The sequence below is a fragment of the Cupressus sempervirens genome, chromosome 1 (assembly GCF_028749045.1).
Source record: "Cupressus sempervirens isolate cs-2001-9-10 chromosome 1, ASM2874904v1, whole genome shotgun sequence".
NCBI classification, from domain to species: Eukaryota; Viridiplantae; Streptophyta; class Pinopsida; order Cupressales; family Cupressaceae; genus Cupressus; species Cupressus sempervirens.
The window spans coordinates 365,915,112-365,923,623 of record NC_143118.1 but is presented as its reverse complement, the minus strand read 5'-3'; positions in this window follow the sequence as shown (position 1 = coordinate 365,923,623).

The following is an 8,512-nucleotide window of genomic DNA, read 5'->3' as shown; positions in this document are numbered from 1 at the left end:
GAAAAATTATGCCTCCACTTCAAATGCAAATCAAAGTAGGTCCTTAGTACCTCAAAACAATATCACTCAAGATCAATATTTTTTCCCCTCCTACAATTACTCCTATGCCTATTGTATGTGTCAAAAGGTTGAATATTACTTATCTTTGACCACTCAAGAGCATGCAACAAGACAATCATACAAGGAGAATCAACCTAAAGATGCCTCACATTTGCAATGACAAGATGATTGCTCCTCCATGAATCACCAAGTGGAAGAGAATTATAATGTAAACTAGGATTCCATTGCTAACAATACTAGGAGAAAAAGAAGAGCTATCAAAGATACTACCCCTCCTCCCCTAATCAAGCCTCAACATCAAATGCAATACCTCATGTACAAGCATCAAATGATCAATTCAATGCTCCTCAACAAAAAAGATAGAATAATAGTAGGTGAAATGTGAGTGGCCCTCAAGTTATTCCATCTCCACCTCTTATACATGTAGCTCCCAAGGGTTCTACCAAAGCACCTAATGCCTCATTTAGTGTGGTAGAGAAGATGAAGAAGACAAATGTGAATATTTCTATGTGGGATGTTGTTGTTGCTATACCTATGCAAAAGAGGTTGCTACTATAGGACTTGGAGAGCATTGAACCAAAGGATCAACCATCTAGCATCAAGAGTGCCACAAGTCTAGTACAACCATCAAAGGAGATAGAAATAAGAAAAAATGTTAGACCTCCTCCATTTTATGTTTCTCTAATTATAGTGGATAAGCTAGTCCACAACTGCGTGATTGATTCAAGAGCTAGTAGTTCAGTGATGTCTAAGTGTGTTGTTGATATCTTAGAAATGTAATATGAGCCCATTATTAGGGATGTATTTCAATTAGATGTTAGTACTATCATGAGTGTAGGAATCCTTAGTAATGTTGAAATGGCCCTACACACATGTCCTAGTTGTACCATAATTCAAGATATATCAATTGTTGAAGTCAAGCCGCACTTTTCTATTTGTCTCCCAAGAGATTTCACTACCCAAATAGGTGGTTACATATTCTCTAATTGGTCATAGATTTTTTTTAGAACAATATATGGAACCAAGGCTTCAATCAGAGTAGAGCCTTAATCCCTTAATCATACTTAGTCTTTCACTCCTAATCTCATCAATATGAATTTCCCTATCCTAGAGATAGATGAAAATGACATAGTAAATGAGCCTACCACTTCTGTAATAGAGATACATGATTATCTCTTAGATGAATGGGTTAACGCACATCAATTTGAACTCTAGAGATAGGCCTTGGTACTTACTGCATATTAGAAAAGGGCATGCTTGTCTCTAAGCTTATGAAGTCCAAAGAAGATACACGTGGGATATGGAGTATGTTTTTTGTTGGGTCAAGAAATAAAAATGGATCAGGGGTTGGTGTGATGTTGATTTCTCCCGCACTAGAAAGTTACTACTTCTCATTTAGGCTTTAATTCACTTGTACTAATAACATAGTAGAGTATGAATCATTGATTCAAGGTCTCCTACTTATTCAAAATAGAGGAATTCAAGCCTTAAGTGTATATGGAGATAGTAAGTTGGTTGTTGATCAAGTGAGGAATTAAAATGTAACTAGGAATGGCTTGCTCAAGTCTTATAAACATAGAGTATGGGATTTTTCTTGAAGGTTTTAGTGCATTTAATATTCAAAGCATACATAGGGAAAAAAATAGACATGCTAATATACTTGTAGTAGTAGGTTCCTCTTATGATGTTCTAAGGAGACTATAGGACAAGAAGAAGAAGAAAACTAGAGTGCTACTTAGGTATGTAATCTCAGACAATAATGTCAATTGGCAAGTGTTTGGATTTGATGCACAAATTGTTGGAATACTTTTAGAACAACTAAGAGGAGGGGTGTGAATCCATTATGCAAGGTTCAAATGTATAAAAAAAAAATTTCATAGCTTAGTGAACCCATAAAATATTTATCTTCATGCACATCCATAAGATTATACAATCACTTAAAACTTGTAGGTTACTCTCAAATCAACTTGCATAAATGTAAACATGAAACGTAACAAATTTATCAACACATTTGACACAATAATTTATGTGGAAACCCAATTTGAGAAAAACCACCAGTAACATGTTACTCTTTTTCACTATTATAAAGTGATGCCCTATGAAAGGCCAACCCTGTTAAAGGTTACAATACACACTGTTAAATGTGACCCTATTAAAGGATTTCAATTACATTGTTAGGAGTGAGCCTTGCTAGAGGACTTTAGACCATTCACTTGGAATGTCAACTGGTTAAAGGATTTACAAATGATTGCTAGATCAACCTTAATCTAAAGGATTTAACCTAGACTAATACATTGTTAGAGAGTAATAGTAAGGCTTAATCTGATAACAACTTACAACTTTATTTATAGATTATAGATCATTATTTTAGTCCTCCATTTTGCCTAGCCTTCATACTTTTCAGCTTTGACAACTTGTTTATCTTTCAAGAATTCATATCCTTAAGCCTTCTTTCTTAACATGCCAATGTAGTCTCTTCTCTTAGGTTACTTGATGAAGCAAAACCCTCAACTCTTTGTCTTCCTTAAGTTCTCACACTTAATAACTTTTGCTTATGACCAACCATTCCTATAAAGAGGAAATTAAGGTCTTTTCCTACTCATTTTCTATCATCCAATTTAGGGTTAGGATGGATTAGGTAGGATACAATGAATCTATCAGACCTTCTATATCTCTTCTAAAAACTTCTCCTTGAATCCTCTTTGAATTTGCCTAAAAATGGTTTACCTTGAATTTTGTGCCACTAGCTCATCAATCTTATCCTCCACCCAATTCACAAATTCCAAGAAAATAAACTTTTTATATTAGATTCATCAAATTCAAGATCTTTTAAATAATGTAGTCACTCAGCATTATCTAGCTTATGATGCTCAACACACACTACATTGCCCGGCATCCTCTATGAAATTACTTAGCATGAACTAAAGTTTATTGGTGCTCAACATCAACTAAATTGTACTTGGCATCCACTATTCTTCTTGGTATACACTAGAATAAAATTTTACTTGGCTCCAATAGATTTTGTACTCACCTCACATTGAATTTTCTTAGCACCTACTATCCATTCAGCCAAGCTTTGCAAACAAACTTTGTGTAACTTGTTCTTCTAAACTTTCTTAGTGTAACCAACCTTTGTAACCTTAAGTATATTATCAATGCATCATGTTATCACTATCTTAACTAATTCTTGTATTTTTTTGCATAATCATAACTCAACCTTCCCTCTAATTGCTATTGTTACATCTTTTGATCAAATCCTCCTCATCAATCAAATAAGTGATAGTACTTAAATCATAAAAGTAGATGTCTTACTAGCAGATGGAAAGTTTGGAATCAGTGACAAAACAATGATTAAAGTATATTGATTATACTTTTATCAATCTCCTTCTTTAATAGTCTTCTTCAATCTTTCAATAATCTCCCTCTTTGGTAATCTTCTTCAATCTATCAATAATCTCCCTTTTTGGCATTGATGGCAAATGACATTGATCAACCAAATTGACTAGGTTAAAATAGTAAGACAATACTAAAAATAAAATAATTCCTTGTATTGAAATTTCTTCCTCTATTAGCAAATTCCATCTTCTAAAAAGGTTACAAAAATTCTTCCTTATAACTCCCTTTCTTCCTTATAAATCCCTCTAAAGTTCTTCTTACTATATCTCCCTCTTACTTTTCTCTTTTGATCAATAACTATCTCCTTCTTTCTTGTATTTTACCATCTCCCTCATCATGCTTGTATTATCCTTGATTAGTAATATCAACAATTATCTCCCTTAGTAATTATATTGGCTTGATCAACAATTATCTCCCTATTTGATAACAATTCCATTTGAAGACTTGTCATCTTAACATGTATATAGGCTTTTTAATTTCTCCTTCTATTGCCTTTCTTGTGATTGATTTGAAGTGTTAGTTCTTTGATTACTTTGGGAAACTCCTAAAGTAAGATCCTCTGCATCAATTTGAAATATATGAAAATCAACTTGTTTGATGCAGGGCACTCCTCTTTGTTACTTAGATAGCCTTTGATAGGGGTACCACACCCAGTTTACCTCTTAGATACTCATGAGCATCATTAGGTAATGCTTTTGTGAAGATATCAAAAAATTTCTCTTTAGTGTTGACATATTCCATCTTCACCTCTTTGTCTTGAACTAATTCTCTCAAGTAATGATACTTGATTGCAATGTACTTAGTCTTTATGTGCATCATAGGATTCTTTGATATATTGACAACACTTGTATTATCACAATAAAGTGTTACTAGTTTTATGATATCTTCTTTCATTTCTTTGAGTAGTTGTTTGATCCATACAATGTTTGTATAGTTTACAGTAGTAGCAATGGATTGTGAGGTGCAATTTTGTTTATTGCTAGTCCATGTAACCAACCTCTTGCCTAAGAAAAATGCTCCTCCACTAGTGCCTTTTCTTTCATCAATGTTTCTAGCCCAATCAACATCAATGTAGGCTCTCAATTCAAATTTCTCATTTTTATTATATTAAAGACCAAACTCTTATGTTCCTTTTATATATTTCATTATTCTCTTTACAGTCATCAAATGATTTTCCTTGGGAATAGCATAGAATCTTGCAACTATCCCTATAGATAATGCAATGCTAGGTCTACTATGTAGTACATATTGTAATTGTTTAATCATAGACCTATACAATGTTTGATTCGCTTTAGCTGAATCATCATTCTTTGACAATTTGTGTCTTGTCACCATAGGTGTACTTACTAGTTTTGAATCCTCTAATCCAAAAAAATGCAATATTTCTTTGACATATTTTGACTGAGTGATGTATATACCATATTTCATCTAATATACTTATAAACCCACAAATAATTTGATCTTTCCAAACATAGACATTTCAAATTCTTGCTTCATTTCATTTGCAAAAGCCTTACATAAAGCATCTTGACCTCCAAATATGATATCATCAACAAAAAATTTAGATAACAAAATACCTTTTCCTTTCTCTATCTTTATGTATAGATTGTTTGTATCATCAATCCTTTCAAATTCAATCTTTACAAGATACTTATGAAGTCTCTCATACCATGCTCTTGGTGCTTGTTTGAAACCATATAGAGCTTTGTGTAATCTACATATGATGGTTTTATTGTTAACATCAAAAAAACCTTCTAGTTTTTCTATGAAAACTTCTTCCTCTAATATGCCATTCACAAATGTATATTTAACATCCATTTGATAAAATTTGAAACCTTTATATGCAAAATAAACAAGTAAAGTTCTTACTCCTTCCAATCTAGCAACAAGGGAAAATGTCTCTCTATGGTGAATTCCTTCTTCTTGTGCATATCCTTTGCAAACTAATCTTTCCTTGTTCCTTGTTACTTCACCATTTTCATCTAGCTTGTTTTGAATACCCACTTGGCGCCAATCACATTTTTTTCTTCTAGTCTAGGAACTAGAGTCCATGTATTGTTTTTCTCAATTTGTTCAATCTCTTCTTCCATGGCTTTATTCTAGTCTGCATCTTCTAATGCATCTCTTACTAATTTGGGTTCCTTCGTGCTCAAAAAACATGTATCCTTTCTCAATTTGTTTCTTTTCATTGGTCTAGCACCTTTATCTCCAATAATTTGTGCAATAGGATGATGTCTTTTGTCATATTTAGATAATCTTGGTTCTGCTCTTGTTTTTTCATTTGATCTTTTAGTTTTAGAATCATTTTGTACATTTCTATTAGGTAACTTAGCATTTCTACTAATTTTAGAATAAAAAAGAGCTTCTTCTTCATTCTATAACTTGGCATCTGAATGTAGCTCAATTCTTGAATGCAACTTGGCGTTCATAGTCTATGATTTAGTAATCACTGAAACTTGTTGTTGGTTTGTGGCTTGATTTGTAGCATCTTCTTCAACAAGCATACTTTCATAAGAGTATATAATTTTTTTTTATTCTTCTAGTTCTTTTATAGGTTCAACCTCATATACTTCTGTATATTCATCAAAATTCACATTTACACTTTCCACAACTTTGTTAGTGTTAGTATTCAAACACTTATAAGCTTTACTTCTTATGGAATAGCCTAGGAATATACCTTCTTCACTTTTTGCATCAAGTTTACCAATCCTAAAGTCTTTAAGAATGTAACATTTTCTTCCAAATACATTAAAGTATTTTACATTGGGTGAGTATCCATACCATAATTCAAAAGGTGTTGAATGAGTATCTTTCTTGACTTGTACATAGTTCAATGTATAAATAGTCATACTTACCACTTCTCTCCAATATTTCAAAGTGACATTTTTCTCCATCATGAGTGTTCTAGCATATTCCATTATAGATCTTTTCCTTCTTTCAACAATTCCATTTTGTAGAGGGGTTCTAGGGGCAGATGTCTTTCTTTTGATTCCTATGTCATTATAGAACATCTCAAACTCATTTGATGTAAATTATCCTCTTCTTTTAGATCTTAAACACTTCAAACTTTTACCTATTTCCTTTTTAACTCTTGCCAAGTACCACTTAAACATTTGGAAAGCATCAAATTTCTTTTTCAAAAACAGAACTATCATCATTCTAGAGTAATCATCAACAAGTAGCATAATATACTTATCTCCTTTGTCACTTTGCACATCCATTGGTTCACATAAGTTAGTATGAACAATCTCTAATATTTATTTAGAGGTATGCATTTTACTCTTAAAACTTAACTTTTTCATCTTGCCTAACTGACATTGTTTGCACATTATATTATCAAGATTTTCCAACTTAGGCAACCTTTCTCATGTTACTGATACTGACTAGGTTATGAAAAGTGACATGACATAACCTTTTGTGCTACAACCATACATCATCAAATTTTACAACTAGACAAGTAGCATGCTCTATATCAAGATATAATAGATTACTTCTAGTTTGATTTCCTTTTCCAACCAGTCTTCCATTTGTGTTGTATATCTTAGCAATTTTATTTTCAAATTCAACCTTACATCCCAAATTATTTAGTTACGACACACTCAAGAGATTATAGTTAAGTCCTTCAACATAGTAAGAATTTTCACATAAAATCTTATTTGTGATTTTGATAGACCCTTTTCCTTTTATCAAACATGGTGCAACATTACAAAATCCTACACTATTTCCATCATAATAATTCAAGGTAATGAACTTACTTTTGTCTCCAATCATGTGATGTGAACACCCACTATTAATCTTCCATCCGTCATTCTTGTTTAGACAATTCACAAGTGTAGTTGTCTCATCTTCATCAAATTCATCCTTCATTGCAACATACACCACTTCACCATCATTTTCATTAGATTTTTCCTCTTCAGCAATGTAGCATGACTTTTTTCCTTCGTCTTTATAGTCCTTGATATCTTCATCTCTCCTACTTTTGTACTTGTCACCACCTCTGTAGTTCTTCTTCTCTGGACATCTAGTAGCAATATGACCAACCTCATTACAATTGAAACAAATGATAGATAATTTAACTTTGAACTTTCCTTTACCTTTGTAGAACCTTCTTGCCAGTAGTGCTTCAAGTTGTTCTACATCACTATCACTGGATACATAAATTTTCTTCTTCTTCTTCTTCTTCTTCTCATTGGGTTCCTTCAATGACACTTTAGCTTTGAAAGTAGATTCAATACTCTCAGGTTTATAATTATCAAAGTTAGATAGCTCAAAAGTAGGGAGTCTACCTACCAGACCTTCAAGTGATAGATCATTCCCTAGTATGCATCTTAGTTCTTGAATTGCAGAGACTCTAGTAGCATATACAAGTAGTAGTGTTCTCAAGACTTTTCTTATCACAGTATCATCATCTATTTTACCATTAGCTCCTCTTATTGCATTAACAAATTCTTTTATCCTTGCAACATATTGAGCAATATTTTCACCTTCTTCCATTCTCATATCATCAAACTTACCTCTGAGACTTTTAGTTTTGACTCTAAGAACATTGGTGTCTCCTCCATAGATGATAGCTAAGGCATCCCACATTTTCTTTTCATTCTCAAGACCTTTGATATCATCAAATTCAGCATAACTTAGGGTAGATGCAATCTCCAAAATTGCCTAGTTATGTTCTTTCTTCTTTTTCATATCGTCAGTAGTTGGGGCTCTAGTAGGGTCAACATGCTCAGTAGTAATGGTAGATTGTGCATGATCTCTAAGGCCTCAAAGTTGTAGCTTCATCAAACTTTACCATGTAGGAAAGTTATCTATGTTGAGCTTTGGTACTTCTCTTTTTGACATCTTGATGTTTGGGCTTTTAGTACCTTCAAGCTAGTCCTATTAAGTAGATGACTCTAATACCAATTGTTGGAATACCTTTAGAATAACTAATAGGGGGATTGAATTAGGTATCCAAGGTCTAGATGTATAAACAAAACTTTTCACAGCTTAGTGAACCCATAAAACATTTATCTTCATGCATGCATCCATAAGATTATGCAATCACTTAAAACTT